The 12185-nt window shown below is 43.9% G+C and overlaps 1 protein-coding gene across 4 annotated transcripts in view; it reads right to left on the bottom strand.

Annotated features, from left to right (window-relative positions):
• PPM1B (protein phosphatase, Mg2+/Mn2+ dependent 1B) overlaps positions 1 to 4970 on the bottom strand; it is an 88614-nt gene extending 83644 nt beyond the window's left edge. For 2 of the 4 annotated variants that reach the window (XM_025465501.3, XM_049115494.1), the window contains exon 1: positions 3634 to 4062. The gene's annotated coding sequence lies outside the window, so the exon portion shown is untranslated. Of the gene's footprint in view, positions 1 to 3633; positions 4063 to 4424 lie in introns of those variants that run through there. The other 2 variants (XM_035695918.2, XM_025465512.3) reach the window with 2 other exon arrangements.
• Positions 4971 to 12185: the final 7215 nt, after the last annotated feature.

Genomic DNA, 12185 nt, shown 5'->3' with positions numbered 1-12185 from the left:
AGCATGGATAGTGGGATGGAAAGACAGATTACATTTCCAGAGTGTACCTAGTATCTGAGAATTTTACCTCATATCCCCAATTGATCAATCTCCTAAATCCACAATTCTACTGATGTGATATATAAAATATATTCTACAGTAAAACTTTAAAACTCCTAACACATTATTTGGTTCCAACTCAGATTCTGAAATTAGTTCACTAAGAAAACAATTAAAAGAATCAAGTACAATATGGGGGAAAAAACAAAATAATGGCTATCCAGAAATAACCATATTCCCCCAAATTCGCTTACTGCTAACCATAATTTCATATTTTATGCTAAGTATTACTTGAATAAATTTTACTATTCAAATTCTGGAATTTTTTTTTTTAACTATTCTAACACTGACACTGTCAGTTGTTTCCCAACTAATTTTTGCTTAAAATCAATGAACTGTGAAAGGTATATTTCACAGAAAAAGTAAAATACCACGTTGTATTTTAATAAGTTAATTTTATTCACTTTACCTTATGAAAGACCACTACAGAATGAGCATTTTATGATAGACCACTACGGAGTTAGAATTATACTATTTCACTTCTTTCTAGCCTAGGCAATGTCATAATAATACTTTAAAATAGTTACAAGTAGGGATCCCTGGGTGGCTCAGCGGTTGAGAGCCTGCCTTCGGCCCAGGGCGTGATCCTGGAGACCCGGGATCGAGCCCCACATTGGGCTCCCCGCATGGAGCCTCCTTCTCCCTCTGCCCGTATCTCTGCCTCTCTCTCTCTCTCTTTCTGTCTCTCATGAATAAATAAATAAAATCTTTAAAAAAAATTTTTTTTAAGTTACAAGCAACATGCAATTTTTCATACAATGTGGTTAATATGTGTAACTAACAATAAAAGGAGGGGGTCATTCACTGTCAGTATCATGTGCAATAAAAGAAATGTTTACCAACCCATTGACAAGGGCATGTTTAAAAACTGAGGCAATGATAAAACCATTGTAATGAATCTCCACAAACACTGAGCTACATTATGGCAAATTCTACTCTTCCAAGAGTCTATCAGCACCAAATTTTAATTCAAAAGTCTTCATATAGTCTTTCACTATAGGAAAATAAATTTTCAACAAGAACCACTTTTTCTGACCTTTACAATTTGTAAATGAGATATTCTTAGAAGCACAGCTATTTAGACATACCATTCCTTCAGATGATGTAATCTTAAGGGATTTGGTAATTATAATATGTTAATTACTAACATAAAATATTATTTATTGCCATGACTATCAGACAAACTTTAAAGCTTTCACCTATTGCTGGAGTCTTTACAGAAAGCAGAAACCTGGTATGAGAAAACAGGTATTGAAAGCTCTCCTGGTCACTTCTAAGAGAACTAGGCCATGAACAAATTCAAAGGATGATGTACAAAAACTGAGAAAAACTTAGTAAATGGGTATGAAAGATTACATAAAAATACTACTCCACGCTGATAAAGCAATATAAAAAGCCACTGCAGAAACTGTGATAAGACTTTTATGAGAGCAAAACTAAATGAAAGGGGAAAAAACAAGCACCATTAAAAGAAAAAAATAAGACATTGAGAGAAAAAAAAAAAAAACAACAATTAAAACAGGATTATCCCTGGAAAAAAAAAAAAAACCCGTTGACTTAAAAAAACAAAAACAAAAACCTGTTCTAAATACTAAATTTTAAAAGTTCAACTGAAACAACACAGTGCTCTTTCAGGAGGCCTACAAAAATATTTCTTCAAAAAATTACCATTTTAATAGTATAACTTCAACCATACTTTTTAAAAGCCTGTACACTTGGAAAAGACTATTATAATAATTACAATAACTTGTCCCTCTTTAGAAATGCTCTATTTAAAAGTAGGCCAACAATAGGAACTTTGCTATTACACAACAGAGAAAGTAAATGAAATAATGTCCATTAACATTCAGCGTGGATGGCATGTTTCTGCACCTCCTAGAACATATGGACTTACGCTATCTGCCCTGAACAATCTACCACTTCTACATCCGTGCAGTAGCTCAAATAAAATGAGTTCCTGTGTTAATCCCACAGTAAACCTCAGTAATTCTCACATCACAATTGTAAACGTTTGTTAACAGAAAAAGAATGTTTTTCCCAAAATAGCTACATATCACTAAGACTACTCAAATTCCTAAATAATCCTTTTACAAGACTCCTGCCAACTTTATTTTGATACATTAAACATGTGGAGCCTATTTTAAAAGGTCTTTAACTATGACTTCTCGAAAACCGCTTCCTAGTTAGTCGTTCATATAATGTCTTCTTTTTAAAGTTTTCACGTCCTTTTTAAGCCGACTTGAATACTGATGAATCTGGGCCGACTCTTCCAAACGCTTAAGAAGCAGTTTTGCCAAGTAAGACGGGCAAAGGTTCTGGATCTGCTAAACTCCACATTAGAGGTCAGGCAACTTAAAAAAAAAAAAAAATGAAATAACTATTCTCAACGTTCACCGAATCTTTCGTTTTTAAAATTACCTCGTGTTACTTTCACATTTAACGTTTAAGAATACAACCTTTAGTTGTTGTTGTTGTTGTTTTAAAGGATATTAGGCCCAGTTAAATTAAAAATAAAATAAAATAAATAAAAAACTGAACTGTCACTATAAAGCTGATTAGTCTACTCTTAAAGGGTCTCTGGAAGATCTGGGGTACCGGCTGTAGAAGTTTCATTTAAAGACTTCTCTGTTAAAAAGAATGACATGCGAAAAGGATCGCTTGGGAAGGGAAGGGAAGGGAAGGGAAGGGAAGGGAAGGGAAGGGAAGGGAAGGGAAGGGAAGGGAAGGGAAGGGAAGGGAAGGGAAGGGAAGGGAAGGGAAGGGAGGCGAAGGGAAGGGAAGGGAAGGGAAGGGAAGGGAAGGGAAGGGAAGGGAAGGGAAGGGAAGGGAGGCGAAGGGAAGGGAAGGGAGGGGAAGGGAAGGGAAGGGAAGGGAAGGGAAGGGAAGGGAAGGGAAGGGAAGGGAAGGGAAGGGAAGGGAAAGGGAAGCGAAGGGAAGGGAAGGGAAGCGAAGGGAAGGGAAGGGAAGCGAAGGGAAGGGAAGGGAAGGGAGGCCCGGAGTCGGCTGAGAAGAAAAGGGGCGATTTAAAGCCACTTTTCAGAAGGAAGGAGGTGGTGAGACGCACGGCCAGAGGAGCGAGAAAGAAGATTTAACAAGGAAGTGAAGTGGAGCGCAGAGTGGGGCAGAAGCTCGGAGGCAAGAGCCGGGAAAGGTAGGGTCTCGTCTCCCAACAGGCGCGATCCAGGAAGGGAGGGGTTAAGGCCTGGGGTGGCCCCAGCGTGGCGGCGTGAAGATGCTCGCCGACTCGGAGGCCGGGCACCGCAGCTCACTCGCAGGCGCTGGAGCAAAGTAAAATTCCCTGCCCCGAGCCTCTCCCGGCCTCGGCCGAGCGCGGAGGCGGCGGCTGGGGAAGGGGCCTAGCCCGGAGCCAGGCCCGGCGTCCTGCTCGCCCAGGCTCCCCGGCGCCCGAGCCAGGAGGCCAGGACCAGGCAGGCAGGGCCCACGCCCGCAGCCGGCGGCGCCCCGAAAACGGTCCGGGACCTCGGCGCTGCCCGCGAGCCGTTTCCCCTGCGGCGGGGCGCTGGGCGGCCTTACCTGGGGCGAGGGAGGGAAGCGAGGTCGAGGGCGTCCGCAGAGACCCCCTGCTGCACTCCGCCCGGGCCTCCGACCGAGGCGCGACCCTGCCGCAGCCGCCGCTGCCCCGTCGGGCTCTCGGCCGCCGCCTCCGCCGCCTCCGGGGCTGTTTACACCGTCGGGCCCCGCACGCCGCCGCCGCCGCCGCTGCCGCCTTCTCTCCACCCTAGCGCCGTTGCCGATTCGGCCGCCGCCACCTCCTCCGCCGCAGCCTCGTCTCTCTGGAGCATCTTCCAGCCACCGAACCCTGAGAAACAGAGACTCCAGCCGCGCCGGCAGGAAACTCCCCCGCAACTGCTAGGGGGACCAGGCGGTCAGAGCACCGGCGGCTTTTCCGCCATTGAGCAGCAGCCGCTCCGCTCCTTCTGCAACCCCCTCCCCGCACCCTGTCCTCCCCGCCCCCCGGCGGGCCCCGCCCCCAGCCCCCCCCATCGGGACGGTGCAGCCCTCGTGTCGCACCTGGTTGGCCACGCGGCCCGTCAATCACCACCCTCCCTCCCACTTCGGCGGCTCTCTACCGCCGTACTTAGCTTTCCCCGCCCACAATGCCCCGCCTCCCGGCTCCTGATTTCCTATTGGGCCCCAGTGACCACCTTCAATTGGCAAGGTCAACTATCCATCAAACACCGCCCACTGAGCGAGACCCAACCCTTCATTACCATTTACTTTACCCAGCCCCGCCCCTGGGCGTCAGGGACTGACCCACGCTGCCAGCCATAAGTAGACATGGCCATCAATCAAATAACGCCCACCTGCACTCCGCCTCGCAAAGACCGAGCCCTAGCGATTCCCTTTTCTTATTGGCCCAAAGGGCGACTTGAACCCTCAACCATTGGCTTCCAGTGCGTGTCCGTCACGGAACCAATTTCCAAGTCCGTCACACTGGCTTTTTTTAAATGAACGCGCAAAAGGCGGGGAAGTATCCGAAAAGCGATTGGCCAGTCCTCGAAAACGGTCAAATCCAGAAAGTGTGTGCGGATCCTTCCCGTCCTACGAGAACCATGCCCCTCTCTTTTTTGATCCCTAAGCCTTGCGTAAGACAAGCGCCATCGAGGAGCCAACGCGCTGTGCAGTTATAGGTGTGGAAGCCTAGTCCCACCCGCAATCGCAGGGGGCTGGCTGCTGATTGGCTAGCAAAGTCCTGTTAGGCGCTCATTGGAGGATACAAACGCCTCTCTGGGGCTCGGAGACGGGAAGGGAAGGCGCAGGCGAGGCTGAGAAGCGGTCCGGGGAGAGGCAGTTGTTTTGCTCCAGCCAACGGGTGGGGCGGACGCGGGAGAGGGAAGCTCGCCGCGCAGGGCTGGGGGGGGCGGGGAGGGTGCGCGGAGGCGAAAAGCCCGGATGTTTCCTAACAATGAAATCATCGCCGACCAATCAGAGCTGCTGAGCTGGGATACCTGCCTGACCTGTCCTGAGTGGGAAGGGAATGAGTTAGTGAGCGGGAAATTGGGCTGTCGGAAGAATGTTGCAAAGCCAAGTGGAAAAAGGGAACAGGTGATGCCTTCAAGAGGACTCTGCTGTGATGGGGTTATTTTTATTCTTTCTAGGCCTGCAACGCCTGGCGCTCAGCCCTTGACATTTCCGTGTTTTGTTTCTCAGTCCACATTGATTTTTACAACTCTCGGGCCTAGTCTTTGACATCCATTCGTTTGTTCCGCAGTTATTAAGCGCCTGCTATTTGGCAGGCACTGTTCCTAGAACTGGAGATACAGAACTAAATTAGGCAGTCCCAGGACAAGATGATAGGTGCTACCGTTGGCACGTGCAAGGGATAGTGGTGAATAAGGGATGGTCCCTGTGGATAGGTTTATGGAAGAAGGCTTCACGAAGAACAGGGTGAGTCTAGAAGGAATGATTCTATAGGCAGAAGAGGGACGTGGACAGGAATCGTTCAGCAATGGAATTAGACTAACAGGTATTGTTAGGTTAATTCCCCGCAAAGAAACTAAAGTGTAATGGAAGCAACTTTTTTTTTTTTTAAGATTTTGTTTATTTATTCATGAGAGATACAGAGAGAGAGGAAGACATAGGCAGAGGGAGAAGCAGGCTCACTGCGGGGAGCCCAATGGGGAACTCAACCCCAGAACCCCAGTATCACGACCTGAGCCAAAGGCAGATGCTCAACCACTGAACCACCGAGGTGCCCCTAATGAAAGCATTCTAACACCTTAGGATACTTTTTTTTTTTTTTTTTTTAAGTATCTTGCTTAAAGATTTAAACCTTCATCAGTTTTGCATACACTGGTTTGGACAGACAAGCCAAGATCCAGCAGAGTGCTATTCAGCTTAGGGGCTGTGGATGTTTTAGGAATAAGGGCAAATTTAGGAATAGGACCATTGCCCAGGCTATGGTGAAGATGGTAGAAATAAAGACTTGATTATAGTTCAGATTTTTTCATCTATGCCCCAAGTTTGTGGAACAATAGCATTTTATATAGTATGGTGGCTGGACCACCTGCATCATAATCACCTGGGGTGCAGATATCTGGGTCCACTCACACCTGTAGTATCGGGGACTCCAGAAACAAGATTTAGAAAGGTGAAGTTTAGGGACGCCTAGGTGGCTCAGCGGTTGGGTGCCTGCCTTCGACTCAGGTCATGGATCTGGCATCAAGTCCCACATCGGGCTCCCTGCGAGGAGCCTGCTTCTCCCTCTGCCTATGTCTCTGCCTCTCTCTTCTTTCTCTGTGTGTCTCTCATTAATAAATAAATAAAATCTTAAAAAGAAAGAAAGGTGAAGTTTCAAATTCCCCAGGTGGGTTTTATGAACACCCATGACTGAAATCCTCTAATATAGGTAAGGGAGATACCATAGACTAAAATTTCATTCCCCGCTTCTTCATGTTGGGAGGAAAAATAGTGAAGAAAAACAAGTAGGCCCATTTAGACTTTGCCTTTTCTTGTCCCATTTATTATCAGTATCAGATCTTAGGAAATATTTCTTAATTTATAGAATACATTCCCTTAACCACACTCCTTTACCTGACACACTTTATATAGGGGGAAAGGAGTCTAGGATCCCAGCTTCCAAAATAGAAATCTAAAGATCATAAAAGTGGATACATCTTAGGATCCTGGTCTTTAAAATCCAGGCAATCTCACAAGGGCATCAGAGAAGTTTCTTGATCTGCTTGATTTCCTTCTTACTTTCCCTTAGTTGACCCTAAAACTAATACAAAAGCACAATCATTTAGGTGGGCTGATGATTGCACATCATAAACAAGATTCACAAATTTAAAGGTAAATTGGTGCGTACTATCATGAACATATCATAAACATTGAGTACCATGATAGTGGGCTCTGTTATTAACTCTGTGAATGCAGCTAATCTGGCTCTCTGAGTCTTGTTTTGTGTTGTATATATAGGAATCACAAAATCTTATGAAGCCAAATGAAGAGCTTTAGATGCTATTAGTAATGCAACGCACTCTCCAAAAGATAGTGGAAACATACTAAATGTAATGTAGAAAATGTTCTGATTTTTCCAATGTTGGCTTTAGTACTCCGGCGTTCCTTTTAAATTTCTTTTTAGATCTTATTTATTTATTTAATTATTTATTAGAGAGAGAAAGAAAGAGAGAGCACTATCACGAGTGGGAGAAGGGGCAGAGAGAAAGAGAATCACAGAGCCTGAAATTAATTAACTGTAATATTGTGATATAATAGAAATATATATTTAATCTTCATCCTGGTTCCTGACATAGAGCTCCTAAAACCCTTATCATTTTTTGAGTGATAGGGGTAAGGAGAGCATTTTTGTTATTCATAAGAAGCCTTTTTTTTTTTTTCTTTTAAATAAGCTCTAGGCCCAACCTGGGGATTGAACTCAAGACCTTGAGATCAAGAGTCACATGCTCTACCACTGAGCCAGCCAGGTGCCCCTTTTTGAACACATGGATTTATGCTAATGAGGTAACTTCATGGAGGATAGCTGGTTGCCAGAGGAAGCAAGTATATAATGAAAATGTCAGAACTTTCAGCCCAACTCCCTACCTCTAGAGAAGGCAAAGGAGCTGGAAATGGACTTAATCACCAATGGCCAATGATTTAATCAATCATGCTTATGTAATGAAGCCCCCATAATAAAACCTAAATGACCGGGTTTGGAGAACTCCTGAGTTGGCATATACATTGAGGCACTAAGAAGGTTTGCGATCCAGGTAAAGCCATGGAAGCTCTTTCCTGAGTTCTGTGAACAGTTCTAGAAATTTATCAAACCTGAAGAATGCATTGTGGAAATCCCCCATTTATAGCTGGGCGGTCAGGACAGATCACAACCTGGGACTTGGGATGGGCCTCTAAAAGTGGGGACAGTCTTATGGGACTGAGTCTTTAACCTGTGGGAACTGCCCTAACTCCAGATAGTTAGTGTCAAAATTGCTTTAGGTAAGGAAAACACCCACACACGTGGGTCAGAAGTGTAAGAGTGGGAAACAACTTTTCCTTTTTACTGACCACTACTATTTTCTTAGAAAGCCTCAACCCTGATTTTAATGAAACCACAACATAGTTTCTCTTAAAAATGTGTCTCAAACAGCTCCAGAGAGCTCCTTAGAATGAAGGCTCTTTTATCCCAAAGTATCTAGGATTCAGCAAGAATTAAGCCACACATGCTAAAAATTATCTTAAAAGTCCGTAAAAGAGGCACCTGGGTGGCTCAGTGATTGAGTGTCTGGCTTTGGCCCAGGGCGTGATCCCGGGGTCCTGGGATTGAGTCCCACATCAGGCTCCCCGTGGGAAGCCCTGTTTCTCCCTCTGCCTATGTGTCTGCCTCTCTCTGTGTGACTCTCATGAATGAATAAATATTTTTTAAAAATCCATAAGAATGTTGCCCCCTGTTCCATATTTAATACTTATTTCAACACTAAAATATTTAAAGTTTTTATCATCATGAAGGGACAAGATTTGTTATAAACCATGTCAGAAAGTCAGAAATATGTTTGTTTAACAGAAAATCTAAGCAGTGGCTTAAATTCTGGGAGGATGTGGGTGGCTTTTTTCCCCCACATAACAAGAATTCTGGAGGTGAGCAGTGATGTCAAGGTCAGTGCTTCTACAATTATCTTGTTGCCCCAAGATTGCAGGGTGGTTACTGCAGCTTCAGATAAGATGCCCAAGTGGAAGGCAGTAGGGTGTGAAAGAATCACATGACCATCCCTAGCTGTAAGGGAAGCCTGCAATTTAGGGAACTGGAATGTCATGAGTTTCTGAGGGTAAAGTTTCTCAAACTTTACCAAGCATCAGGATCCTCTAGAAGGCTTCTGAAAACAAAGATTGTTAGGACCTACCCTCAAAGTTTCTGATTCAGTAGGACTCAGGTGAGACTTGAGAATTTGCATTTTTTAAAAGACATTTTATTTAATTATTTGAGAGAGAAAGCATGATTGGGGGTGAAGGTCCAGAGGGAGAGGGACAAGCAGACTTCCCACTGAGCTGGGAGCCTACCTAGGACCCCAAGATAATGGCCTGAGCCTAAGGCAAATGCTTAACAGACTGAGCCACCCAGGCACCATTTGTTAGAATTGCATTTCTAACAAGTTCCTTGGTAACGCTGCTGGCAGTCTAGCGACCACACTTTGAGAACCACCAACTTAAGCTAATCATGATCCATCGCCTGGCATTGGTACAGTGTGGTCCAGACACATGGCCACGTTAGCATTTATAAATATTTTTGCAGCTATATTTCCGTTTTACCTCTGCACAGATGAAAATTAAATCAAGTAGGGGCGCCTGGTTGGTCAGTTGGTACTGTATGTGAGTCTCCATCTCGGAATTGTGGGTTCAATCCCCATGCTGGGTGGAGGGTTTACTTTAAAAATAAATAGGGAAGCTTGGGTGGCTCAGCGGTTGAGTGCCTGCCTTCGGCTCAGGGTGTGATCCTGGAGTCCTGGGATCGAGTCTCACATTAGGTTCCCTGAGTGGAGCCTGCTTCTCTCTCTGCCTGTGTCTCTGCCTCTCTCTCTGTGTGTACCTCATGAATAAATAAATAAATAAATAAATAAATAAATAAATAAATAAATAAATAAAATCTTTAAATAAAATCAAGAAAGAGAGAGAAAAGAAAGAAAAGGAGGAAGGATGCAAAGAAAGAAAGGAAATAAGATCAAGCAGAGGCAAAATAAAAAGTCTTTGCTCACACAAGTCGGTCTTCAATGCACCCAACTCTCTCTTTCCCACGCCATTAAAGATCTTAGGCTCTGAGACACCAGAACATTACAGCCTCCTAACTTCCATTAAAATCAAGTGGATACAATGGCATGGGCAATACTTTAACTGAAGTTAGCCTTCAGGTCCTCTCAGCTTGCATTAGTCAGAGTTCGGCAAGAAATGGATGATACACACAAGTTAGGAATTTTGAGGAGGGTGTAATAAAGGGACTGTTTCCAAAAGTGCAGGCAGGATAGAGATAAATCATACAGTCCAATCACCTTGGGCTAGTAATGGGGAGGCACATTATGACACCTATGCCTGAAGGGATGTGGGTAGGAAGGGCTCACAGGAAGAGTATGTAGGGTTGTGTGCAGAGTCCTGTGTCAAGAACTCTGCCCCCACCCCCCAGTGAAGGACAGAGTGAACCCTTTTCAACCTGGGAATAAATACCCCAACATCACTCTCCTCTCTCCCTTTGATCCCCTGCCAGTGCTACCCCTTGATCAAATCCAACTGGAGTCTATTGATATTGTCCATTTAGGTCACAGAACAGAATGAGAAAGGTGGAGGGACACCTGGACATCGGGAAGGAGAACAAGCACTATCCAAGACAGACATATTTGAATTTTATACCATTTATTTCAAATTATAGAATCAGTCTTTTCCTATAGTTAAGGAAAATGCAAATTATAAAACAGAAGAAATTAGAAGAAATCCCTAAATCAAGAGTTCTTGGAGTATGATCTGAGGACCCCTCCACAAGGTCAAAACTATTTTTGCAATAATAGTAAGACATTATTTGCCTAGTTCACTCTCATTCTTTGAGAAGAAGACAGAGCTTTCCAGAGGCTATAAAACATGGACTATTGCAACATACTACAATAGTAGATACAGAGGCCAACTGTCTTCCATTAAGTCAGAGATGAAAGAGATTCAAAAACACAGAAGACAATGTCTCCTTCCTTACTAATATTTTTGTTTTAGAAAATACAATTGTTTCATACACATACAAAAATTCTACTTATGTGAACACATAATGGGCTAACTTTTTTATGAATTAAAAAACATTTTTAAATTTCTCAATTTTAATTTCTAGCACAATAAGTGTTTATAGACATAGCTCACACAAACAAAAGCTCTTTGAGTACTTAACAATTTGTAAGAGTGCAAAGGAATCCTGAGAACAAACTCAACACTGCTCTAACTCATACTCCACAAAAGGCTAGCTCCAAAGGTAGTCCAGCCTTAGCCAGTTTAATGAGCTGGGAATGAGGAGGAAGGGAAGAAAAGCATGACTCAGAAGATAAAATGCTTCTCTCTCTTATCTCTACTCTCTTTTCTTCCTCTTTACCTCTTTCTGAGGGTACCTGGTCCAGGGACCACACTTTGAAACCACTGACTTAGGCTAACGATGATCTATTGCCTGGCATTGGCACACTGCTGCCCAGAAACATGGCCACATTAACATTTTTAAATACTCTTACGGCTATATTTCTGTTTTATCTCTGCACAATGAAAATGAGCAGAGGCAAAATCGAGAAGTCTTGGCATACACCAGTGGGTCTTCAATACGCCCAGCCCTCTCTTTCCCACACCATTACCTTTGTTGATTTCCTGTCCCTGCTGAATCCCTATAGGGCTTTGTGGTTCCTATCTTAGAACACTTACCCTTTTCTACCTCATACTATGATTATTTAGGTAATTTATTGTTCCAACATGCTACCCTCTCTGAAGCACATGTGTGCACACACAAGCACACACATGCACAGGATGAGAAAAAAATTTTTAAAAGATTTTATTTATTTATTCATGAGAGACACAGAGAGAGAGGCAGAAACAGGCAGAGGAAGAAGCAGGCTCCCTATGGGGAGCCCAAAGCGGGACTCTATCCCAAGACCCCAGGATCACAACCTGAGCCAAAGACAGATGCTCAATCACTGAGCCACCCAGGTGCCCCAAGATGAGAAATTCTTGACCTGCAGTCTACAAAGGCTAAGGGGATTGAATTCACAAGTTTATGAACTTGGACAGCAAGAAAATTAAACATTTATTTTTACTAACCTCTAACTGAAGTTAGCATTGCTTTCTTATAAATGTAGGCAGCAACACAGCAGCACTAGCAGTACTTGTGATTTTATCACCAACAGAAATTATTGATATTTTTATCAAGTTGTTGCGGGTCTCTCACAGTACATTTACACTCAACACTATTTGAAATCACAGGAATTATTAGACTCACCACTAATAACTCACTGCTTGTTATTTAAAGCATTCATAAAGAAGCAGATGTATTAGGGGCTGGCTAGCTCAGTAGTAGACCGTGCACCTCTTGATCTCTGGGTTGTGAGTTCAAACGCCAGGTT

Source organism: Canis lupus, chromosome 10 (genome assembly GCF_003254725.2).
Source record: "Canis lupus dingo isolate Sandy chromosome 10, ASM325472v2, whole genome shotgun sequence".
Lineage (NCBI taxonomy): Eukaryota > Metazoa > Chordata > Mammalia > Carnivora > Canidae > Canis > Canis lupus.
Note: the sequence above shows the minus strand (reverse complement) of the source record. Positions and strands in the feature narration are given on the sequence as shown.